This window comes from Protopterus annectens, chromosome 17.part0 (genome assembly GCF_019279795.1).
Source record: "Protopterus annectens isolate FY-2018-M chromosome 17.part0, PAN1.0, whole genome shotgun sequence".
Lineage (NCBI taxonomy): Eukaryota > Metazoa > Chordata > Ceratodontiformes > Protopteridae > Protopterus > Protopterus annectens.
This window is the reverse complement of record NC_056751.1, coordinates 383934009-383960815: the sequence shown is the minus strand read 5'-3', so window position 1 is coordinate 383960815 and position 26807 is coordinate 383934009. Positions and strand designations below refer to the sequence as shown.

The 26807-nt window shown below is 39.8% G+C and overlaps 1 protein-coding gene across 1 annotated transcript in view; it reads right to left on the bottom strand.

Annotated features, from left to right (window-relative positions):
- Positions 1–25935, bottom strand: part of LOC122791678 (solute carrier family 22 member 18-like) — a 519530-nt gene extending 493595 nt beyond the window's left edge. Inside the window, exon 1 of the mRNA XM_044059526.1 lies at positions 25811–25935. The gene's annotated coding sequence lies outside the window, so the exon portion shown is untranslated. The remainder of the gene's footprint in view (positions 1–25810) is intronic.
- Between the last annotated feature and the right edge of the window lie 872 nt (positions 25936–26807).

The window sequence follows — 26807 nt, the reverse complement described above, 5'->3', positions numbered from 1 at the left end:
GTGACACACACACACTTTGAGATTTGATTTTCACACACACACACACACACACACACACACACACACACACACACACACACTTGGGAAAGGCTGGCACAGATTTACTAGCTATGCCCCTATGGCCAGAGTATAAGGTAGATACGGCCACCGGGACACTCCAAAGCCAGCTACTCTAAGGCTCTTGCAAGTATACCCAATTAAAATGAGTGAAATTAATACTAATAGAAATTATAGTGTTTGACCAATGCAGTAAGGCTTCCAGGAGTGGCCACAGTGTCACCAAATAAATATAAGTACTTTCAAAGGTTAAAATATTCTTTACAGGACCAGCCACAATGAGAAGTTTAAATATACTTAATAATAAATAATATAAGAACATGAACATACTAAATATCTATTTACAATAACACCAGAGCTTCAATCCCAGGAAATATTAAAATAACCCAGATGAATAGATTCACACAGATACAGAAAAACAGTGCTTAACTAATTTCACTATATTTTCCTAACTGATCTAAGGAATTAGTATTCCCTGGTTACTTACTAAAGCAAGGCAAGATGAAGTAGGTGAGTGATCCTTGTACTTCAGGTTTCAAAAAGAGACTGCTCTGAGAATTCTGTCTATTAAAACATCATTTCAGTCCTGGATTACAAAATGACATCACATACATCCAATCATCTGACTTCTGGTTCCCATACTACCCCACTTGACTAGAAACTGAACCAAAATCTTGCACCATACACACAGACAGAGCCTTGCTAAGATGTGTTATAGGTTCATAGGTTCATAGGTTCATAGGTTCATACTAGGCTATCTGCTCGAGGGCATTTACAAGCCTAGCCCATAGTTTTGTGGCTTACGCCACCCCTTTAGTATGGGGAACTATACCCATTATTTTGCTGTGCCTCTGTCGAGCAGTGACACTGAGGTAATCCCTGGGGTATATCTGCGATCTCCCATCCATTGGTCAAGATTTCTCTTGAACAAGGCCAGCGAGGTGCTCTGCCTCACATATACCAGGATTTTGTTCCACAGCATAGGGAGTCTTTGGGTGATGAATCTATCCCTCCAGCACGTCCTATAAATAGCCGTGACGAGGTTTAAGTCTCCCGCCCTTGTGGCTCTGACGGATCTAGATTTTTGAGGTGAAGCATATTCATCAAATCTGGGTTTGACATGGCCTTGTATGTCAGGCAAAGGTCACCTCTGAGCAAGCGGTAAGTGACTGAATAGAGCTGGAGTTCTTTCAGTCGGGCAGCATAGGACAGATTTTTGAGACCCTTTATCCTTTTGGTGAGGAACTTTTGTGGCCTCTCCAGCTGCTGCAAGTGTCGGGTCAGATACATTCTGAATGGGGCATTGTACTCAATCATTGGTCTGATGAGCGATGAGTATAGGGAGACTGTGACCTCCCTTGATCTAGATATGAATCCCTTCATGATAAGGTGGGCAATGTAGAAGGTTTTCCTAACTACTTTAGCTACATGGGTGTCGAATGACAAGCTACTGTCAACCTGGGTCCCCAGGTCCCTGATAACTTCTTCTGTGCTCAGTGGATTGCCACCTATATGGTAGCTAGGGGTAACCTTGTTTTTCCCGAAGGGTATGACTATGCATTTTTTGGCATTTAACTTTAAGCCATGGCTCTGGCACCAGTTATCCGTTTCTGTGAGACCCTTCTGGAGGATATCTGTGTCAGATGTGTTTTCGACTACGGCGCCCAGTTTGCAGTCATCTGCAAACTTTGTCAGCCATAACCCTCCTGTGTTTGCTTGTACTTCGGAAAAGTAGATGCCAAACAAGAGTGGGCTCAGGACTGAGCCCTGTGGGACACCACTTGTGACAGGCTTTGAGTCTGACATGGCGCCAGCAACTCTGACCCTGTGGGTTCTGTCACTCAGCCAGTTTGCAACCCATCTTGTGATGTATGGGTTAACATTTAAGCTGATGAGTTTTTCAATGATACCCAAGTGGGGTATTGTATCGAAGGCCTTTGCCAGATCGAGGTAGGCTGTATGGACTGCCTTTCCCTCATCAATGGCTTTGGTGACTGTTTCGAAAAGGTCAACCAAGTTTAAAAGGCATGATCTGCCTTTGACAAAGCCAAACTGGGTTGGATCCAAAGTCTGCAAATTCCCTATGTCTTTATTTATGAGGTCCATTATGATCCTCTCCATGGCTTTGCAGAAAAGGCTTGTCAAGCTAATGGCATCTGGAAGCCATAAAACCATTTCAATACTTCCACCCTTCCAGTGTAGCAATTAGTTCACTGCTAAAGACAATATAGCAGAATTCCAAGTCCTTGTTTTCACAGACATTTCTTTTCTCACTGCAATCACAACTGCAAGATTCAATCTTTATGGCCTAAATCAGGTAATTTAATTTCAGGATATTTTTCTAAAAGTTAGCTGGGGTTGAGCTTAACCTCTTCTCTTCCAGTATTCTGTGTTACAGTATATACATTTAATCAGTTACAATAGTATAGTCTGACATACATGAATATTTCTTTTCTGTCCAGCAGGATACACTGTTGGTACATTTTTTAAACACATGCAGCTTTACAAATACATTTTTCAACACAAGCATCTGTACAAATCAGTTTGACATAAAAATGACATATAATTCTTTACAAAACTCCAGCTAGCTATGCTGACATATGTTACATATCCACTGCCCAACATCTCCTGGCATAGCCATAATACCTCACATTGTCACATAAGGAAGGACATCTTTTCACAGATTCATAGATTGTTACTAGGCTTACACCCCTAGCAACCTTTATAAGCCTAGCCAAGCCTTCCCAAAAGAATAATAATGTCTTGTATCCAAATTGGACAATTAGGACCAGGCATTTATAAGCTATCTCTGTCCATAAGGGACACGTATGCTAGGCCCTGTATAAAGTTTCTATTCTCCATCCACTGTTCTAGGGTAAGCTTAGAACAAGCTCAGTTTCACATAGATGAGAAGCCTGTGCCATAATAGAGGCAGTCTCTGAAACACATCTGTCTCCACAGCATGTTCTGTTTAAGTAAAAAAAAAATCAGGTCCCTAGATGTTGTATTTGTGGTACTACTTGACTTATGAATATGCAGGAGATTTATAAGTTTGGGGTTCGCAGATGCCTTGTTAGCCAGGCAAAGACCACCCTTCAGTAATCTATAGCACACTGAATAGAGGGAAAGGGCTTTAAGGCATTCTGCATAAGGCAGGTTTGCTATGCCTTGTATTCTTTTTGTAAGGACCTTTGAGGTTGCCATAGTTGTTGCATATGCCTGGTCAGGTACATACCAAAGGCAGCATTGTACTCTATGACTGGTCTGATAAGGGTGGAGTACAGTGGGATAATAACCTATTTGGGCCTATATGCCATGCCCTTACTTATAAGTTGCACAACATAAAAGGATTTCCTCACCACTGTGGCCACATGGTGGTCAAAGGTGAGGCTACTGTCTGTGTGTGTACCCAGATCCCCGACATGTGGGTCGACTCTTAGAGCCATATTATCAACATGGTAATTAGTTGGAATGGTTGACCTCCCAAAGGGAACAATTATGCATTTCTTAGCATTGAGTTTGTGACCATGGCTTTGGCATCATTTGTTAGCCAGAGATATGCCTTCTTGAAGAATGATAGTGTCTGCAGGGGAGTAAATGATCACCCCCATGTTGCAATCATCTGCAAACTTAGTCAGCCATAAACCTTCAGCATTTGCTTCCATTTCAGAGAAACAGGTTCCAAAAAGGAACGGGTCCAGTACTAAGCTCTGGGGGACTCTGCTGCTGACTGGTCTCCTAGTGGAGGTGGTTTCACCTACTTTGACCCCATGGGTCCTATCAATGAGCTAGTTAGCTATCCAGTGGGTGATAAAAGGGTTTATACCAAAATCAGTGAACTTGTCTATAATGCCCGAGTGGGGTAATATATCAAAAGCCTTGTCTAGGTTGAGGTAATCTGTGTGCACAGTCTTGCTTCATCCAGTAATTTGGACACCCTCTCAAATAAAAAGTCCACCAGTTCTAATAGGTATGACCTTTCTTTAACAAAGCCAAACTGTGATAGATCCAGTGTTTGCAGGTTACCCATGTCCTCATTTATCATGTCCATGATGATTCCTTCCATGACCTTACATATGAGGCTGGTCAGACTTCCAGGCCTGTACTAATACAGATCAGTGGTTGCACCTCCTTTGTGCAAGGAAATGACTGTAGCCATCTTCCGTTCCTTGGATAGAAAACTTGATTGTGGGCTCCAACTGAAAAGTGATTCAAGTGGATCACAGGTCATGTTTCATGCTGCTTATTAAGGATCCCTGGATTTTACTGGGGTCCATCGATGCAGTGCTTTTGATCATTTTCTGAGACAAATTTCACTTTTTTCGTGGTAGGAGTAGTAGTACATCTGAGATACCATCTTTCAGATGAGACATTAAACCAACATCTCATTTGCATAAGTTGGTCTCTTCATTGAAAGTTAAAAGTTTACATGGCGCTTAGCAAGTTCTAATTTCATTAAACCATTTTCAAAAGGCTCATTGCAACATTATGTAATACATGTTCTTCATACAAAGGTCAGTTCTTATAAATCATATTCCAAAGAAAACACGTCAACACTGCATGTCCAACCCCTTGCTTTTTGTCTCCACTTATATTACAGTTTGTCTATCTTCATTTTTTTCATGACTGCACATGTTCATAGTTTGCAGAACCAATGTTTAAGTCCATATTTTCTAAATATAGAACACCGCATTCTCTTCTACAATTTTCCAAATGTACTCAACTCTATTACTATTTAAAAACACATGTTCAAGCATCTCTTCTTCCTCAGATCCCTCCATTAAGCATAATTGTTCCTTTCCTTCTTGTACTTTATCTCTTCTTTCACTAACCTAACAAAAATAAATAACAACAGTAAATGACAATAACTTTAATAACAAGTGTCTTCTTATAAAAAGATGTCAAACAGAATTGCACATTCAGAATTCCTGTTAATCCTTCTCATTGTTTCTCTTATTCTGTCTTCCAACTAAACCTGTCCTAGACTTATAAAAACCTGTCTTGTATTTCCTTACACAATTCTTTCCCTTTTTCTTAAATATTTTATTTATTTAGTTTCCATTGGTTTACCGGGATAATCCAACGGGACACATGTCCTTTTTCAGAGGAGGCCTGGGGAGAAATGCTCCATATAGAACAAAGAGAGAATGGCAAAATACAGAGTATACAAACATGTAATAGCATGGAAATCAAGATTACTGCAGGATAAATTTAAACAATTCGTATGTGATCTCCATAAATTTTTAAATTAGTATAATAGATATTACAGTGTTATAAAGACAGACATTCCATTTTTCAAGTGAAAATTCAGTGACTACATATCATAGACATTCCATTTTTCAAGAAAACATTTCATGATTACCAATTTTCCAATATAGATTAGTGTATTAGGGAAAATTGCCACTCCACATTGATGGAAAGTTCAGAGTGATGAAAGTATATAGTGTGGCAGGCATAATAAGATTAGACAGTGGTCAGTGATGTAGTCAGAAGTCTATAAGATAATAAGCAGTAGTGGTAAGGTCAGAGATGGAGAGAGAGAGACGTTAGTCCAGGGAAGAGCAAGGACACAGACATGTGTTTAATAGGTAGGACATTTTTTTCTATAATCTTCTTTAGATAAACTCCTTTATTGGTTGCTGATCTTTCATAAATATATGCGCATCACAATATTTTTCAAATCCTGTCTCCATTTTTGTCTGTTAAAATCTCCCATTACTGTCATACTTAACTTTCTACAGCTTCCTTATTAAGTGATATATAATTACCCTTACATTAACTGAAATATATACAATGCAACTGGAAAGAAAATTAACAAATGCATTTTTCAGTGTTCAACCCCAACTTGTCTCAGTCCTACATAAAAATCCCTCGTTTTATAGGATCTGATAGGGACCTTCACTATGCCTGAAAAATATTATGTACTTTTTAAATTCCCTGAACTGACTAACCCTCCCTCATCTAAATATGAGCTAATACCAACCAATACTAATTTTATCAAATATACCCTTTCCTGTAGGCCATGGTGTATATAAATCATAATTCCAATACAACTCCCAACAAACATCCTTTTCCTTTCTTTGCTAATGCTGTCGGCTCATGTCTGACAACTATCAAGCCCTCTCCAATTGGTCTTAAGTCATTCTTTGCAATCTGACAGGAAGAAACATCACTAATGTAGCCATAAGGATGACTACACCCGTCCCTTGTCTTTGCCCATTACTCCATGTGATCTGATGCTGTTCCAGAAGCCCTCATCTCCTTATTTGAGGAAGCCAGGAATCTCTCCCAGACTGGGACTGTATGGTAACTATTCCATGTGTTTCATGCCCAGAGCTACATGGGTTCCTTCCCAGTGACATCTCACATCATGTAGAACATGGACAATGGAAGTGATTACTTTAAGGCACTAACATTCTCCAGGCAGCTGACAAGGGTATATGTATCACCTAGAGTACCCTCTATGTTCTTTCTCTATACACGCATGCTCCCACATAATTACAACTAAGGCCTGCCATCATAAACTTAGGTACCACCATTCCTTGTTGTCATGCAAGTCTCCACTTGAATGGGAATAAGGTAGATAACTTGGACCACCACACCTCCCTCCAATGTAGGTGAGGTAATGCAAGCAGCTCAATTCCTTTCTTCAGTCTGTTTTTTTTCCACTATCTGAGCTACTAATTGAATTAATGACATGTGACCCATGGGCTTTATCTCTCTATACTGCAGAGCCAGGTGTATCAAGTATCCCTTTCTATTCCCTAACAACTACCACTCTTATCATTAGATTTAACCTTCAGCTGTTCTTGTTCTCAAAAACCTACCTCTTGTCTGACATCTTCTCTAAAACACATATTTTATAATCAGTATCCAGCCTTATCAAATATAATCTCTCTTCCAAATTATGTATGGCCTTTTCCACTCACTCCTTACTAGCACCTTGATGTCATCCACAAAAGAAAATGATAGTGGTAATTTCATCCAATTTTCACTTATCATTCTTCTGATTCTCTTTTCATAATACCAATAATAGAACTTGATAGCCAAAAAATGTATAGTCATACCCTTCGGGAAAAACAAGGTAACCCCAAGCTACCATATAGGTGGCAATCTACTAAGCACAGAAGAGGTTATCAGGGACCTGGGGACCCAGGTTGACAGTGGCCTTTCTTTTGACACTCACGTTGCTAAAGTGATTAGAAAGACCTTCTACATTGCCCACCTGATCATGAAGGGATTCACATCCAGATCTAGTGAGGTCATTGTTCCCCTGTACTCTTCACTTATCAGACGAATGATCGAGTACAATGCCCCATTCGTGATGTATCTCACCCGACATCTGCAGCAATTGGAGAGACCCCAAAAGTTCCTCACCAAAAGGATAAAGGGACTCCAAAATCTGTCATATGCTGCCAGATTGAAGAAACTCCAGCTCTATTCAGTCGCATACCGTCTGCTCAGAGGTGATGTGCCTGACATACAAGGCCATGTCCAACCCGGAATTAATGGACATGCTCCACCTCAAAAAAATCCAAATCCACCAAAACCACTAGAGCAAGCGACTTAAACCTTAGCACGGGTATAAATAGGACGTGCTGGAGGGATAGATTTATCACTCAGAGGCTCCCTATGCTGTGGAATAAAATCCTGGTCCATGTGAGGCAGAGCACCTCGCTGGCTCTGTTCAAGAGAAATCTTGATCTGTGGATGGGAGATCGTAGGTTTACCCCGGGAATCATCTCTGTGTCACTGCTGGACAGAGGCACAACAAACTAATAGGCACAGTATTTTTTCATATAAGGTGTGGCGTAAGCCACAAAAATTTGGGCTAGGCTTATAAATGCCTTAGGGCAGATAGCCTAGTATAAACCTATGAACCCATGAACCTATGATATTAATGTGAATAAATAAGGGCTCAGATGGCATCCTGTCTTATCTGAATACTTCTCTCAAACCACTCATAACCCAATTAAATTATTCAATTATTACATATACTTCCTATGAAACACTAATCTATCCCCAAAGTCATACTGTTCCAGTACTTTCTGCTTTATTAGTATTGTACTTTCTGCTTTATTAGTATCACAAGCTGTAATTATTATTGCACTCTTCTCCCTAACTATACAGGCTTCCTCTTTCCTAATCAATAAGTTTCTTATATCTTCCAGCCCTTTCCTAAACTATGAACTTCCTCTGTCAAACCATCACTAACTTTTTTTATCCTTTTATGAATGATTTTCATATGCAGCTTATACTCAGTATACAGGAAAGCCAAAGGTCTCCAGTTCTACAGATATTACTCATCTAACTATCTAATGAAAACAGTACTTCTTTACTTACCCCTTCTTTCAGTCAATCATTAAATTTTTTTATGAGAAATCTGTGATGAAGCAGAAAGAAATTTATTTGCCCTTCCTACAGTTTCTCTTTCTTTACTTTCTAACTTTCCTTCCCCAATCATAATTGCAAATAACTTAATTCCAGTTATACAGTTTTTAAAAGTTGTTATAAACAAGAATTAAGGCAGAGCAAAGTGTCTAAGTGTGACAGAGTAAATTTATAACAGCTTTTGAAAGCTGTGTTACCTTCTACCACTTACTCTTTCCCAACTGGCACTATCCACTGTTAATCCCTTGCATGACACCTGATCTTAACCAGTACTTAGGGTGTCCTTAACAAGGTTTTGCCAAGCATCCGAAGTACTGTTAAGATTTGGTCTTGTGCTAAGGAAACCTGTAACAAGCTTGTTCATAGGTTCATAGGTTCATACTAGGCTATCTGCCCAAGGGCATTTATAAGCCTAGCCCATAGTTATTTGGCTTTCGCCACCCCTTTAGTTTGAATAAAACTATGCCCATTATTTTGCTGTGCCTCTGTCAAGCAGTGACACTGAAGTAATCCCTGGGGTATATCTGCGATCCCCCATCCATTGGTCAAGATTCCTCTTGAACAAGGCCAGCGAGGTGCTCTGCCTCACATGTACCGGGATTTTGTTCCACAGCATAGGGAGTCTCTGGGTGATGAATCTGTCCCTCCAGCATGTTCTACTAATAACCGTGTCAAGGTTTAAGTCTCCCACCCTTGTGGTTCTGAGGGATCTAGATTTTTTGAGGTGAAGCATATTCATCAAATCAGGGTTTGACATGGCCTTATATGTCAGGCACAGGTCACCTCTGAGCAAGCGGTATGAGACTGAATAGAGCTGGAGTTCTTTCAGTCGGGCAGCATAAGACATATTTTTGAGACCCTTTATCCTTTTGGTGAGGAACTTTTGGGGCCTTTCCAGCTGCTGCAGGTGTCGGGTCAGATCCGAATGGGGCATTGTACTCAATCATAGGTCTTATGAGTGATCAGTACAGGGGGACGATGACCTCCCTTGATCTAGATGTGAATCCCTTCATGATCAGGTGGGCAATGTAGAAGGTTTTCCTAACTATTTTAGCAACATGAGTGTCAAACGAAAGGCTACTGTCAACCTGGGTCACCAGATCCCTGATGACTTCTTCTGTGCTCAGTGGATTGCCACCTATATGGTAGCTAGGGGTAACCTTGTTTTTCCTGAAGGGTATGACTATGCATTTCTTGGCATTTAACTTTAGGCCATGGCTCTGGCACCAGTTATCCGTTTCTGTGAGGCCCTTCTGAAGGATAATTACTTCTTCCATACTTAATGGATTACCACCTATGTGGTATTTGTGGGCACCTTGTTTTTCCCAAAAGGGATGACTATGCACTTTTTAGCATTTAGCTTGAGGCCGTGGCTCTGGCACCAAGCATCCGTCTCTGTGAGACCCTTTTGGAGGATGCTTGTGTCAGCTGGAGATTCGATTATGGCCCCCAGTTTGCAGTCATCTGCGAACTTTGTCAGCCATAATCCCTCCATGTTAGCCTGAACCTCAGAGAAGTATATACCGAACAAGAGAGGTCCCAGAACTGAGCCCTGTGGGATGCCACTTGTAACTGGTTTGGATTCCGACATGGCACCTGCGATTCTGACCATGTGGGTTCTATCTCTGAGCCAGTTTGCAACCCATCTTGTGATATAGGGGTTGATATTTAAGCTGGTAAGCTTATTTATGATGCCTGAGTGGGGTATTGTGCCAAGGGCTTTTGCGAGGTCCAGGTAGGCTGTGTGGACTACCTTGCCCTCATCTATGGCTTTGGTAACTGTTTCAAAGAAATCAACTAGGTTTAAGAAGCAAGATCTGCCCTTAACAAAGCCGAATTGGGTAGGGTCCAGTGTCTGGAGGCTCCCAATGTCTTTGTTTATGAGTTCCATGATAATACGCTCCATAGCTTTACAGACCAGACTAGTCAGGCTTATGGGGCAATAGTTTCCAGGGTCCACTGTGGCACCACCTTTGTGGAGTGGGACCACTGTAGCTGTACGCAATTCTTTGGGTACATATTCTGTAGTAAGGCTAAGTTTGAACAGTGACTTAATGTGAGGGTTCAGTTCTTCTTGGAGCTCATGTAAGACACAGCCTGGGACAACGTCTGGTCCCATAGATGCTGTGTTTTTTGCTTTGGAGAGGGCAGCTTTCACCTGTGCATCTGTGATGTCAGGGAGGTTACATTCAGTTGGGATAGGCATTTGCTCCTTTGGGGGGGGAAGGGGGGGGTTGCGCTGAATCTGTCTGCCAGGATGTTGGCTATGTCTGTAGGTTCGGTATATTTTGTACCGTTATGCAACAATTCAGAGCATATCTGGGAGTTTCCGCCCATGTTCCTGACATAACTAAAGAAGGCCTTGTGATTATCTTTAGTGTCTAGGGCAATTTTTCTTTTGAAACTGGCCTTTGATGATTTTATGAGGGATTGAAGTTTCTTGCTAATACTGATCAGAGATGCCTTCCCTTTTTGGGATTTTGCTCTGTCATGTAGTAGCTTCCTCCTTCTGTTGTATAGCTTATTTATGGCTGGGGTCCACCAGACCGATCTCCTGTTTTTGGAGGAGTGAGTCTTGGTTTTATTTGGGATAGCACGATCCATGCATTCCTGCAGGTGCTCATAGAATGCATTTGTAAAGGATTCTGCGGATTGGGCTGTATTATCCTCTGGCCCAGGGGCTTTGAAGGATTCCACCTCAGTCTTGAGAAGTGCAAAGTTGGCTTTTGAGAAATTCTTTACAGTGATTTCCTTGGCTGGGTGTGGGGATGGGATATGGATGTCCAGGGAAATTTGTTTATGGTCTGATCTTACCAATGAGGGGTTTACCTCTGGTGTGGAACATAGAGTCCCCATGTTGGTGATGACCAGGTCCAATATGTTGTTCCCTCTTGTGGGAGTGGTGACCAGTTGTTCCATTGCATTAGAGTTTATAAATTCAAGGAACTGTTGGGCGAGGGTGTTTGGGCTTGAGTAGTTTTCCCAGTCAATGTTTGGGTAGTTGAAGTCACCCAATAACATAGTGTTTGGAGAGACCTTCATATTCTCCAGTGTTCTCAGGAATGCCAAGTGGGGTTCCTGTAACAGGGAGGGTGTTCTGTAGCAGGCCACAAACTGAAAGGCAGTTTTTCCCACTGTTAGTTGCACATGGATGGTTTCTGATGCTTCGTGCAGTGCCACTAACCTGGAGGTGTTGGTATCTTTGATGAATATAGATACTCCCCCTCCTTTTGTGCTTCGGTCTGAGTTTTGGGGCCGAAATGCATGGTATGCGTTATAACCTGGTAGTGCTGGGGTGCTCTCAGGAGCCTTGAACCAGGTTTCTGTTACTGCACAGACATCGATTTTCTCCATACTGAGGACAGCCTCGAGTGCGTGCATCTTGAGGTTTAGACTTCTGGCATTGAGTAGCATTACCTTTAGTTTTTTTATCCTTGGGATGTCTATGGAGGTGGGTTTGTCCTTTGAGCCTTGCCTAAAAAAGGCACTATGGGGGTGGCAAGAGCCTTGGCCAGTATACAAAAGCCTAAGGGTGACAGGTGCAAGCCGTCCCTAACGAAGCAACGTGGCTCGTCGAGCATGTCATCCCAGGCTGACAGACACTGGCTCCCCTTTGAATGACACCAATACTTTAGCCAATTGTTGAAACTGATCATTTTGTCTTTATACTGTGGCATCATTCTTGGTGAGGGCAAGATGCTACTCAAGGTCAGGGTCATACCAGCCTGGGCTACATGGTCAGAGAGCTCCTCTATGTCTCTTTTCATATAGTCCAGGGAGATACGTCTCAGGTCATTCACACCAGCATGGACAATGACAGAGTCATACTTGTACTTGCTTTGGAGTGACCTGAGTGCTTGCGTTATGTGGCGGATCCTGGCACCCGACAGGCAGCTTACAGTGACCTTCTCCTTGTTCAGTCTGGTGAGCGGGACGTCAGTGTGCCGGACAATAGAGTCCCCTATAACAAGTGTATTTAGTGTGTTGTTTGGCCTTAAGGGCTGTGACTGTGAGGCACACTGATTTTGTGAGATATGTGATTCATGGGTATTGCTGAGGGGTGGCTGTTGCTTGGATATCTGCTTAGATAATCAAAAGGTAAATTATATTTTATAAAATCTTTCAAAGCAGCCACTTCCTTTCTTAATTCCAGATGATGAATAACTCTATTCACAGCCTGTTCAAGGCACATATAGAGAATAAGGTAGCTTACAGTGACCCATTGCCAAATTTATTAAAGCCCTTACTGACTACACAGTTATTCCTAAAGGGCTTAACTCAGAGTTCCAATGACTATGAATATAATAATTAGGAAGCATCAAACTCCAATTTCATATATCTTAGTCTGATTAAATAAATCCTTAGAGGTCATATTCCTGCCTCTGTTAAGGTGTTTCACTCTGCTACTTCTGCGAAATTTTATTATTATATTGGCTCAGCCTTCTTCTCCTAACCTGTTGCATTTCCACATCATTCACACAGTCTATATGACCCACTGCATTCTCCTTTAACACTTCATGTGACAGACATATAGGTTCATAGGTAGGTACTAGGCTATCTACTCAAAGGCATTTATAAGCCTAGTCAGAATGTGTTGGCTTTCACCACCCCCTTAGATTAGTTCCCTGTGCCTCTGTCCAGCAGAGCGATTGAAGTAATCCTCGGGGTAAACTTTCTGTTTCCTATCCACTTGTCAAGGTTTCTCTTGAAGAGTGTTAGCGAGGAGTTCTGCCTAATGTAGATTGGAATCTTGTTTCACAGCATGGGAAGTCTCTGGGATAGGAATCTATCCCTCCAGCATGTCCTATTTATTGTTGTGGTGAGGTTTAGATCCCTAGAGCATGTGGCTCGAGGGGATATGGTTTTCTTTAGGTGGAGCATGTCCATCAATTCTGGATCGGACATGGCCTTGTATGTCAGGTAGAGATCGCCTCTGAGTAGGCAGCATGCAACTGAGTACAGCTGGAGAAGTTGTTAAAGGTGACTAAAGGGTTAAAACTAGGTCTACTCCTAGATTGATTAACCAATGGACTGAGGCAAGGGGGCAGATTTTCTCCAAGATGTTGTTATCATGGTTATACAAAATAATATCTACTTCCCAAGGCCCTTCTCACAAGCAAAAATAGGCTGACTTGGGAAAAAAAAACATAGAACTGTTGACCCTTGCTGAGATGTGGTCTAGACTGACTTTGATCTTGAGGTACTCAACAAGATCAAGAAAGTTCTAGTTTTACTCAGTTGTTGGAGATGCAACAACAATGAAGTGGGGATCAGGAGGCATATTTTTTGGAGACTGCATTGAGTTAATCCTCCTAAAAGAGAGATTACATGAAATGTATCATAAACTGTGGCCCGTTAAGGTTGTTATAACAGCCTCATTGTTTTGGTAGGGTACGACTCCCATTATGTACTAGGACCAGAATATAATCCGCTACATTTACTTGTACTTCTTGCAAAGAAAGTCATAAGTAGGTTCTGGAAGAAGAGAGGACAGCATTATTTCAGAGATTTAGGATTTTTGATTTAGGTAGATAGAAAGGGAGAAGAGGACTTGCAAGATGCTAATGTTAGGCAAAAGGTGATTTAAAAGTGGACACTATGGTCAATTTCTTTTTTTAATCTGTCCCTTAATCACTATGCTAAATTTCAATTATCCATTAGGATTTAACATTATTTAGTTTTTACTGGGCTTTCACAGGAATTCGTATTTTTTTGTTGTTTTAAAAAGCAGTTTCTATAAGAGCTGATAATTATATCAATGTCTCTCAGGTTGGAATTCTCTATTAAGATTCACTGAGCACAGCCGTTTTTGTAAATTGTTTTTCATACTTTTTTGGAGTTTTTCTTTATTGTGATTATTTTTAGTTAGTGATTATTGTTAGTCTTGTGAGTTACCTGAAAAATCTAACAGTTTTGTTGGCTTAAGTTGTAGTCAAGAAAGTTAGGTTTTGCAAAACAAGTGCTTCTAAACTACTCCTCACAATGGCTTCTCAAATAAAGGCTTTCATCTTTTCATATAGTGATAGCGATGTTACATCCCATATCCCACCTGGAATCTGTTCAGTATCTAACATTCCTAAAAATTCTTCACCATGATTATGTATAGACTCAAGCCTTGTCCCTAATTTATCTAATTCTGACCTTTCTTTTGGCATCTTCCTAAAACAATCCATTTGTTATAGCACTCTCTGATAGCTCTCAATTCCTTGTCCTTTCTGTGTTTCTACTATCTTGCATTCCCATTACACACTATATCATGTTTGATCAGATTCAGCCTACACTTCCATCCTAATGAAAAAGCTATGCCATTCATTCTAACTTCCTGGTAGCATTTTAATATAAAAATTATGCTTTTCCCTTGACTGCATATGTTTCTTTCCATTTTGCTAAGACTTTTACTTCTACATAACAATATAACATACATACTTATCTCTTAATTCTTCACGTACCCTCATTTTCCCTAATGTCCCACCTTTCCTATGTTGTTGGCCTGCAAACCCATAAGACAAAAACTGAGATGACTTGAGAGCATCATAGTCACTGTTTTTAATAATATCTGTGAAAAAGGAAAAGCCTCGAAGAAAGAAACCACTTTACTGTGAATTAGTTGTTGCCATTTTTTTCCCAAAACCACTGTAAAAGACTTAATGATTTGAATCTTACTTCATAAGTAATTTTACCAATAACTGTGCAATTCCTTTGGAACACATTCACACAGCTTCATAATCATTTCTCCCACTACAACTGCTTTAATCTGGATCTTTAGCCAATATTAGTATCTATTTCAAATGCACGAAATTCCTATGCAGCCAAAGCATTCTCATCTGCTTTTTTCAACAGTCTATTTAAGTTGCAATAAAATTAAAGTCTCTAGTGTCAGTGTTTTCTCCAGTATGTGACTGACAGATGTGCAGAAGGTCTTAAAGGATGGGACTAGTACACAGACTCTGTATGCAAAACGGAGACCTTAGCAGCCTGTAGGTCACTGAGAAGAGGGACAGGGCTTTGAGGCAGCCAGAGTAGCTTTTCTGATTTACTCCCTTTATTTTCTTAGGAGAAAACATTGTGGTAGCTTGAGATAAATTAGGTGCTTGGATAGGTACATGCCAAATGGGGTATTGTATTCAATGATCGGCCTAATAACTGCAGTGGAATGATCACCTCCCAAGATTCTCAACTATAGCCGACATGTGTCGGTTGAGTTACAGCTCATTATCCACATATGTTCCCAAGTCTCTCATTACGGAGTACATTTCAGGGTAATGTTGCCACTGTTATAGTTGCAGGGGACATCTGGCTTGTTGAATGATATGATTATGCACTTTTTGGTGTTTAGTTTTAGGCCATAGTTTTGACACCAGATATTTGTTTCTGACATGCCTTCCTGAAGGACCTTGATGTCTTCTGGAGAGCTCATGATGGCACAGAGTTTACACTTATCAGCAAACTTTGTAAGCCATGTCCCTAACATTTGCCTTGACATCTGAAAAGTAGATGCCAAGAAGGAACAGCCTAAGGACCACATCCTGGGATACTCAGCTAGGAGGTACATCCACTTATCCCAATTTCTTGGGTTCTATTTATGAGCCAGTGTACTATCCAGTGAGTTACACTGGGATTTACATTTAGCTGGATGAGTTTTTTAACTATGCCTGAAAGGGGGATGGTGTTGGATGCCTTCATGAGGTACAGATATGCCGTGTAAATAGTTTTAACGTCATCCACTGCTTTGGTGACCTTCTTGAAGAAGTCAAAGAGGTTGAGTAGGAAGGATCTACCTCTGACAAAACTGAACTTGCTCAAGTTAATATTTGGCAGGTTGCTTATGTTCTTTGTTTAATAATTATATACTGATCCTTTCCATAGCCTTACATATGAGGCTGGTCAGGCTTATAGGTCTATTGTTATCTGGATTGGTTGATGCCCCATCTTTGTGAAAAGGGATGACTGTTACAGTTGTGCACCATTTGGTACAAACACCGTTTGGAATATAATATTGAAAATACTCTGTAGGGGGTTTAACAGGTTGTGCTTCAGGCTGACCAGTAGGCATTCTGGCATATTATCTGGCCACACAGAAGCAGTGTTCTTGTCCTTGGATAATGTATTGAGGACTTATTCCTGGAAGATCTGAGGGGAGGTATGGGCGCTGATAGAAAGTCTGGGCAACAGGAGGGAAGAGTGGGGAAAAGTGAGAGCTAAATTTATCTGCTAGTAGATTGGCTTTGTCCTTGGGCTTAAAGAATATGAAATAGTTTATCATTAACTCAGTACAAGTTTAAACATTATTTCTGAGGTTTCAGCCACTGTTAAAAATGCTTTGTGGTTGTCTTTTTCTTAAGTGGTTATTTTTACTTCATATCTAGATTTGGTTGGTTTTATCAAGGACTAAAGTTCTCTTCATCTTAGCAAAAGTGTTTTTGGCATTTGCATAATTAGATTTGTTTTTCAATGCAATTAATTTTTTTTCCTTTTATTATAGAGCCTGTTTATGTTAGGGTACTTCCATAAGGATTTATTTAAAAATTAGATGTATTTATTTCAGAAGGGGCTGGATGCATCTATGCAGTTATTCATATGTTCATAGAATTTGGTGGTGAAGGATTCCACATTTATAAGGGTAGAAGAGAAAGTTAAATTTTGCCAGGTCATCACTCAGCTTTAACAGATTTGCCTTGTCATAATCTTAAAATAATGAATTACTGGAGGATGCTTCTGGCTTCAGTCTTATGGTGAATATGACTGACTTATCATCTGATTTGACTAGGGAGAGTGTTACTGTGGGAAGAGAACAGAGCTGTCCCATATTGGTAAGAATAAAGTCCAATATTTTGTCACCCCTCATTATGGCACAGACTAGCTGGCCCAGTTTGTTTGTATTTATAAAGTCCAGAAATCTTTGTACATACATGTTTGGAGATGTACATATTTCCTGGTTAATGGAAGGGCACATGAAGTCCCCTGAGAGAATGGTGTTTGGCTGAATGCATAGGGCTTCTATATAAGACAGGGCCAAGGGGGGAATGGGGTGACAGAGTTGGCTGCAATGTGATATAGGGCTTTGTAAATGGTAAGTTGGACATAGACGGGTTCCACATCAGCTGCTTGATTAGCCTGGATGTGTATTTTTTTTTAAGAAATATAGAAATACTGCCATCTTTAGTGCTTTTATCTAGTGCTTTAGATTTGAACACATGGTGAGACTGCACCTCTAGAGGAATGGGTGCTAAAAAGTCCCTCTAATGGTTTGCCAATCTCATGACAAGAAAAATAAGTATTCTTTTCAAAAGGAAATCCAACATGTTCAGAGAAAACTGCACAAACAACTGATCTGATTTCCTCAAAATATCAGTTCTATCAGTTTAGAGACATGACATAGTGCAGTTCTACTCCAGAATTTTGGAATGGATAACAAAAGGATGGCAAATTAAAATTCTGATCCAAATCAAGTTCATATACTGTATAACCAGTTCTAATGAAACACAACATGGGGAGCAGAATGCAGTAACGTCTGTGTTTTTGAAACCGTACCTACCTACATGCACACATACATGACAGCCACCAAGAATAAAGATTTCCAGAACAAAAACATTTAAACTAACAGACTTAACAGACTCAAAAGTTTACATGGTTCATCTATCTAAAACAAAATTCACACATTTGTCTGGGTTAACTAGTCTTCTTAGATGATTAAGATATAGCAACATTTTGAAAAACAGCTTAACAGTAGAAACAAATCCAAGAAACCAAGCTGAGAAGGTTGACCTGTAAATTTTAAATGAGGAATAAAACTTAGACAAATCTGATGAACTTATATGCAAGACCTTCTTTATGGAACTAATAAAGAAACCTTTAACACTAAGATAAGTGGACCTTCCACATTCTCTATTTCTGGTTAAGTGTAACTGGGTGAAGTTTCTATTTGTTGAGTACACTTTGCCAGTTTGCAACTCCCCAGTTGCTTTTTTCACTGTGAATCTCTGCTGGCATATTTTTTTTATATACCAAGTGATTCACAGTTTTGGGGGGGGGTCAGTTTTCTTCATAGTTGAGTTACCATGGAGTTAGTACAAATGAGCCAGGAGCATGTGGAGTATGGGGTGGTTTGTCGTCCTGCAGAAAATGCTTTTTTATTTGCATTTGGTTAATACTTTGAGGGAGTTATTTTGTCCAGATGAAGCTTCAACCAGCAAATATTCACTGGCTTTGGAACCAGACCTTCCTTCTCTTTTTCTTCCAGAAAAATCCTACTCACTTTTGCAAAAATAAATTTACCAGTGGTTAACAAAAATGTAAAAAAAAAAAAAAACAGAAAGACTATGAACTGGTGGGCACAGGACTTTGCCATAGCAGTAAAACACTAGTTCATACTTGGGAACACCAAGTGCCCATAAATACACTGAACCAAAAAGGGAAAGTAAGGTAATGTAGCCCGTCCAGATCCAAGTTTGCCGTTTACTACCTTATATTTGGAACATCTTTGGAATGAGAAGAAAATGATGGAATGACTGGTACGGCTTATCCAAGGCAGGATCAGAGCATCCTAAGCTCTTGTCCAAAATTCTGCCAGTAAAGTATTTTTCCAAGGCAGACAAATCTCACCCTGGGATCCAAAGTCTTGATGACATAAAGCTGACAGTTTGGAATTTAGCTGAAATGTATGGTCACCAGCCACTGGCTTACTCATACTGTCTACCAGGACATTCCAATAGCCTGTGACATGCAAGACCCTCAGGATGATCTCCAGAATGATTGCAAGGTCCGAAAAAAGTAATGCATTCCTGAATAACTGGAAAGTGTGCAACCCTGCTTCTTTACATATAACAATGACATTGTCAAACAGTACCTGAAGAACGGATCCCTATTAGTTCACCTAAAATTCAATTCAGAGAACAGCTTTTTTGGTGCACTTACATTGAACTGTCAAACTGTTCATACTGAGATCACAGTACAGTGAAGATCAGAAAATTTGCCCTTTCCCCACTGTAGTGCGATCTTGGAGTTTGTATATATAATTAGCAGGGTGTGGGGGAACCAGTCCCCCACAAGAGCGGAATTCAATGAATGACATTTCCGATGAAATGCCATTCATTGAAGTGAGTTTTTACTGATTTAATGTAGATCTCCTGAAGAACATCCTTATTCAGTATCATCTAGGATGGTTGACCTTCCAAAAGACCTCTAACAGATTCACCAAAGTGATGTGAATCTCTAACTGCCATGGAGACTACATACTCTGCATAAACTGCATGGGCTCTTCCCTGTACATCCAGAATGAATGTTATCAGAAGTTGCAATGGAAGTGGTTTCATGAAGAGTCTGCTCCAACTATCCAGAATTATCATCAAGAATAACTATATCACGTAGGAAAGCAGAAAGAAGGAATTATTAATTATTTCATGGATCTACTTTCCATCACAAAGGTTTATGAGAGAAAAAAAAAAAAACACCTTCCTCATGTAACCTTACATCCTGCATCATAACAATGCTTGTTGGTATGTGAGGTAGAACCCCGAGGAATTAACTTTTTTTGAGAACATCTCCTAAGTGACTATTCAAAAAAAGCATATCAACGTGTTCTGAATTCTGGTCTTGGTGGCATATACAGTTTGCCTCTTTAAATCCAACAGTGCCCCCAGGAACCTGTCTCCTTGATCACAGTAAGGACTGGTCTCTCGCCAATGGTGAATTCCAAATAATCCAGAAAGTGGATCTTCACCCCCCCCCCCCTCCGTGCTTCAGAAACTCTCCTGGGACTCTCTCACCACCAGACATTCATCCAAATGCAGGAATAATGAATGCAAGTCAAATGCAATGCAGACACTGCCAGGCTAGGGATGTGGCAATGCTCTGGCAGCCACTGCAAGGGACATAGCCACTGGTAGACCAAACTGAAGTATGCAGAACTGGAAATGTTGACTCCCAATCTGAAACCTAAACAGCAGTCTTGAAGTGCAATATTGCACTGTCACAGCAGACACATGTTGTGCTGATAATTCTGCACAACTGAAGGTTTAGTGGAAGTAAAGGTAGTTAACCTTTACCTATCAGGGAGTGTTTTTATCTCTAAGATGTGTTTTGTCAGCTAGTTTTGCTGATGTAGAGAGAAAAAGTCCTGACTATGACCCAGCTAACCCAAGTTTGATTAACAGCTCAGACACTTGTTGGAACTCGCATGGGGGAAGCTAGGAGTAAAGTGAATTCTTGGGGGTGGGATTGCAAGGGTACATACAGAGTTTAAGATCCTACTACAGAATCTCCAGTGGAGACCACAGGCTACAGAGGAGTGTTGGCTTCTGAGGAAGGGCAGGGCAGTCTTGACAGGTTACATCACTTGTGGAAATGAGTTGCATCCCATTATATGCACAATCTTGTAGTGTGTGGCCAAATATGTACCAGTAAGTTGGGTCATAAAAGGAAAAAACACTGATGGCTGCCTAAATGAGGCTCTCTTGGTTGCGTTCAAGTGAAGAGGAATAAATAAATAAGTCATTTGGTCAAGTAGGATCAGTTGATTTTGAGCAGACAGTGGGGGAAGAAAAGTGGCGAAATGTATGATATGCTTTATTAAAACTAATTTTTAAGTTTGGTATATGAATTTAACCTGAGATTACACAACGTGTTTCAGTTTTACAACTGAACATTAAAGGTTAAGTTTATAAGTTCTGAGAAATTAAAAACAACTGAGTATCTTGTGCAAGGGAAGAACACATAAGTAGTTGGAGCCTGACATTGTAAAACCCAGTGATTTTAATTTTTACAGTTTATGAATATGTTATAGTTATTATATTTATGCCTTCAATGTCTGCAAAGGCAACATAATTGTCAGAGATACAATCTGGGGCACAAGAATTACCAATCTCATAGGATGGACATTCACAGCATTTTATAAAATTAAATAACTTTAGTACCTATAATGAAAAGAATACATTCAACTAGTATATATTAAAGTAAGCTATTCATACCATACCTCTCAACCTCTTAGAGCAAGAAATCTGAATAAAGCCATAAATAAAAGTGAGACAAACTCCCAAAAATAGGGACAATTTTTAAATATTTCTCTTACAAACTTAGAAAACTGATATAATAACTGGTGATGCATTAGCAAGAGCTTTCTGAAGGATATGAAGTCTGAAACTCTTAATGTTTGTCATTATTTTCTAACGTCAGTCTTTAATGATTTGACACTAGTTTCCCAATAAACCACAATTTTATGAAAATCAGAACAAAAATCTGAGGCAAAAATCTGGACATTCTGTGGAAATCTGTACAGTTGAGAGGTATGATTCATACCATTGTTTTTGTAAGACAGAAAGCCACACCTACACTCCCACATGAAAGGGATGCGCCAATGCTCTGGCATATTCCAACTCTGAGGTCACACAAGCTTGGAGGTAAGGAAATACTAATTTTTTTGGTAATGCCAAATATTCCCATGGATGCGCAACCTCATATGTGGACAGATTTATTACCAGGGCTATCAGGTGTATGGTGATATCTGCCTACGTTGACACAAAGTCACCTTAACAAAAGAAGTTGTCTCTATTTTGTGCTTTATTACTGCATTCAAAGTCAGGAGTACAGAAGGCATCATTAAATTATGAGCTTTCATCTGGAATGCTGATACACAGAAATTGTTTAAATGAGAGAGAGAGAGAGAGCTGCTGAAAAGTTTGCAATGAGACCCTTACTAAATATTTAACTGTACAGTTTTGGTATGCTCAGTTTGGTAACCTAGTTCAATGAGATGAATATTGGTAACAAGCTATGGAATAATTTTGTCCACTAGTCAACACAATTCTTTCAATGAAGAACTCCACCCAAATGTCAATTTTTTATCCAGAAGTGACAAGTGATCTTTCTTTCCTGTACTCCAATATTAAACATCTCATATGCAAAAATGGATACTTTAATAATTATTAAATTTGTTTTATGCCTGAGCTCATTTCTGTTTATCTTTCTTTCCTATGTTTATCTATTCATTTGTTAAATCCTGAAGGATAGGAAGGGCAGAATGATTAGCTTAGGTTACTGATTCCAACTACAGAGCCATTAGGAAAACAGTGGCTCTTAAACATTGGTATTTCAATGTGTCTTATCAGTCACAGAGTGCCAGCATCACATCTCAGATAAATACCGTAGCCTGGAGCTACACCTAGGAATTTGAACAAAAGAAAGGTTTCAAGCTTTATTTTCAGAAGCAAATGAAGAGAAAACTGCACTCACACATTAGTTTTTTTTTAATTAGTTGTCTTTCCTTTCAATCAGACTCTTAACTGTGATGCAAAGAAAGAAAGAAAATATTTTCATCTTACTCTCTCGATTTTCTGCCACATTTAGCCCAGCTACTTCACAGGCATGGACTAAAGGTGGAAGTGTCTCTATTTACATCAAAGAGAAATATACTTCAAGGCTGGTCCAAACAGGACAATGTACTTGAGCTGCTCCATGCGCAAATCACCATAGGCAAAATCCAATACCACTTTCTTGCAAGCTATAGGTCCCCCTCTATGACACAGGAAACCCATACTATGTATTTAAACTGATTAGGAACACTAACCATCCAACCCAATACCATATTCATGGCTGATTTTAATTACCCCACTATTAACTGGGAATCCTTTATGACACCAAATGTACATGTACAGAGATTCCTGGATTTTGTAAACACAAACACCCTGGACCAGATAGTTAATACACCAACCAGGGTTGCAACTATTCTGGATCTTGTCCTCACTAATATGAGAAAGTGCTGCACACCCCTTACTGTAATGACTTCCCAAGTAAGGTCAGACCAGAAAATGGTCTCCTTTGAAGTAAAAATAAAACCTGCATGCCCAGCTAAACCTGGAATATTTAGGAACTGTTCTAAGGCTAATCTCTTGCTATTAAGTGAGAACCTGGCAAAATGTCAAGCCCCCATAAACCCCTGGAACACTGCTGCCTATGCAGAACTGTTCACAAAAATCCTGTACAAGCATGTTAATAGCTGTATAGAGGCAGCTGTACCCACCACGAAGAAGTACAGAACTAACTCAAAAAACAAGCTACCCTTTTGGAATTACAAAGTCAATAGGCTGTATAACAGGATGAAGAAAATCATGGCAAAAATTAGGAGGTGTAGCACCCAGCAGGATAATAACACAAACTAAACAAACAACTCAGAAGACAAATAAAGTCTACCAAAGCCAAATTTGAGGTAAGTTTGGCTTCCCATGCCAAGGACAACCACAAAGCATTCTTTAGCTATGTCTGCAACCTCAAAGGCAACACACAATTGTATACAGAGCTCATTGAAAATGGAGTCACCTATACTGAGCCAGAAGACATAGCAAACCTCCTGGCTGATAAATTCAGCTCCAACTTTACCCCTCTTTCCCTCTCAACCTTCCCTCAGGAAATATCATCAAATATAACTCCCCCCTACTATTTCTAGGGAACAGGTCCTTAATGCTGTCTCTCAGACCAAGAATACTGCATCAATGAGCCCAGACAATATCCCAGGATGCCTTCTAAATTGCATGAAACATGATGTATCAGGGCCTCTGAAAGTATTATTTAACTTTAGCCTCCAAAAAGGTTTCATGCCTCATGAATGGAGAAGGGAAACAGTCATCTCTCTGCACAAAGGTGGCCCATCTACAGATCCTGGAAACCGCAGACCCATACGTTTCACTAGTCGTATATGTAAAGGCATGGAAAGAATTATCATGGAGATGATCAATAGAGATACAGTAAATGTCCAGACACTGGACCCAACTCAGTTTGTTTTTTTCAAGGGCAGATCATGCCTACACAACCTGGTGGACTTCTTTAAGAAGGTCACCAAAGCAACAGATGAGAGAAAAATTGTTCACACTGCCTACCTTGACCTGGCCAAGGCATTTTACACAATACTCCATGTGATGCCCCTGCACTGGCCCAGTACTCAAGAAACCTTAGTCCTCACCACTGGCAACAGTGAGGGATGTACACAATGGGAGGATGGCAAGTATACACACAGTAAAGTACAATTTCCCTTAAGAGCACACAGAGACCATGGTCAGTCTGGGGCTGGTTTCTCCCTTTTTTCCACAGATCCCCAGTAAGACTCTCCACTGGCACAGCTATAGGGTTGAGATCTCAGCCGAGTGGCCAAGCTAAGACCTCCAGCACCCTCTCTGTCCAACCAGTGCTTCGTGTTCCTGCCCAAGTAGCTGACACACACACACACACACACACACACACACACACACACACGCACTCTTTGAGATTTGATTAATATACACACACACACACACACACACGCACACACACACGCACACACACACACAAGAGTGGCCTGTACAGTGTCACCAAATACGGATCTAGGACTAATTACTGTTGACAAGTTTCAACAAAACTGAAACAGTTGAGCACACTTTCGTGAAACTCTGCTAAAAAAAAAAAACTAAGACAACATTTAAAAAAAAAAGATAACAGTAATCACTTATGTGCAGGGGGGCAAGCCCCCCCTGCACCCCCACACCCCCCTTCTTTTATATTCTCACTCTGAGATCACACTACAGTGGGGATATGGGAATATTCCCTTTTTCCCACTGATCTCAGAAAAAGCCATTTTCTCATGTTTTTTCTTTTTTTTTAGCTCAGTTTCGTGAACGTGGGCTCGCCCGTTTCAGTTTCGTTGAAAAGTGTAGGCAATCATTAGCCCTAGACCCCCACCAAATACATATGCAAGTACTCTAAGAGCTTAACTATGTCTCACAAATATCAGCCACAAAGACAGGTTTAAATGTATTTAATAATAAATAATTAAAGAACAAGACAATACTCAGTAGCTCAACACAGTAACTTCAGAGTTCAAAATCACAGGAAATATTTTTAAAACAACATTGCAGGACAGTCTTAAATAAATACAGAAAACATCTAAACTAATCTTTACTATATTCCTATCTATCTCTAAAAGAGATACTATGCCCTGAATCTTACTTACAATCAAGTGCAGATGTGATGATGATGAGTGGATGTTTTTGGTAGGTCTAAGACAAAATACAAAATGCACAGTCTCTCTCTCTCTGAGAGAGTTCTTAAATCAATATCACATTTTACTGCTGGGTTAGCATGGGTGACATCACTCTTTGTCACCTGACTTCAGTTCCTAGGCTAAACAGAAACTTAACAGAATTTCAACATCTCTGTATTAAAATACATATCTTTCAGAGCTGTGCAGCTGTTAGGAAGTCATAAAGAAATAAAGCACTTTTTACATTTTAAACCTAGCAACTTCTCCAAGACAACAGAAAAAACTTCTAGCTCTAGACATCCTGTCTCCTTGCTGAGTAGCATAAATCATCACTCTCATGGCAGATACACAGACACTTACTTTGCTGGTCACTGCTTGTTGCAGACAGGGGTTTAGTCCTAGCAGGAATATAGGAAGTCACCAGAAGTACATTAAGGACACTACCAAATGATGCCACAAATGCAGTACAGGATTCTCTGAAAAATAGAAGACATGTTAAATTAAAATGGGAAGAGAGAAATTAAACTGGCAATATATTTAATTTTTTCATTTGTATTTGTAATTTCTGTAAGAAGAACATATAATGTTTTTCTGTAACTGTCTTCTCAAGTTATAATGACTGTTTGTAATAAAGATTTTAGATGTACAGCTTTCACTAATCTGGAAGACAGTGCCTATATATCAAAATATGGCAAGAATACAGAATAACTATTAAAAAATGGAACTACTAAAGAGATTTATGTACATCTGAAGAAACCGTCTTATTACTGTATTTTTTTTTTTTTTTATAAAGGAAACAAGAAATAAAAGCCTGGAGCATTTTACAATTCTCCTGGCAGTTCTTCTGAAACCATAACTGCATGACATCAGCAAAACATAGATTTTTACATACTTATATAGCACAAAGTGTGGTAAAAAAGCACTTCAAAGGAGACAGCTGTTACTGTATGGAAAGAGGATAGCGTGGCGTGTTACTCTCAAACAATCCATGTCTCTTGGTTTATTTATTATATATCAAACCTAGCATGTATCATTAAAAAGTTTTTGGTACTAATAGTTAATTTAAATGGCTCTTTGACAAAACAGATACACAGGTAACAATTTAAATATTGTGTGAATCACAGATTTTCAACTATAACTCTTATTTTCAAAAAGTCAACAGCCAAGATGTAAACTACTACTCAAGTAGGAAACGATTTCTCATAGTTATGAAAAAGATGACGTATCTTATCTAATAAAGCATTCAAACGAATACGAGTAAGTGAAATACTAGCACTGCCTACAGTTCTCTCAGGAAAAGTAAGCAGAAAAAAGAACTGTGAAACCTTACAATTTAGAACATGCACACTTCCAAGCA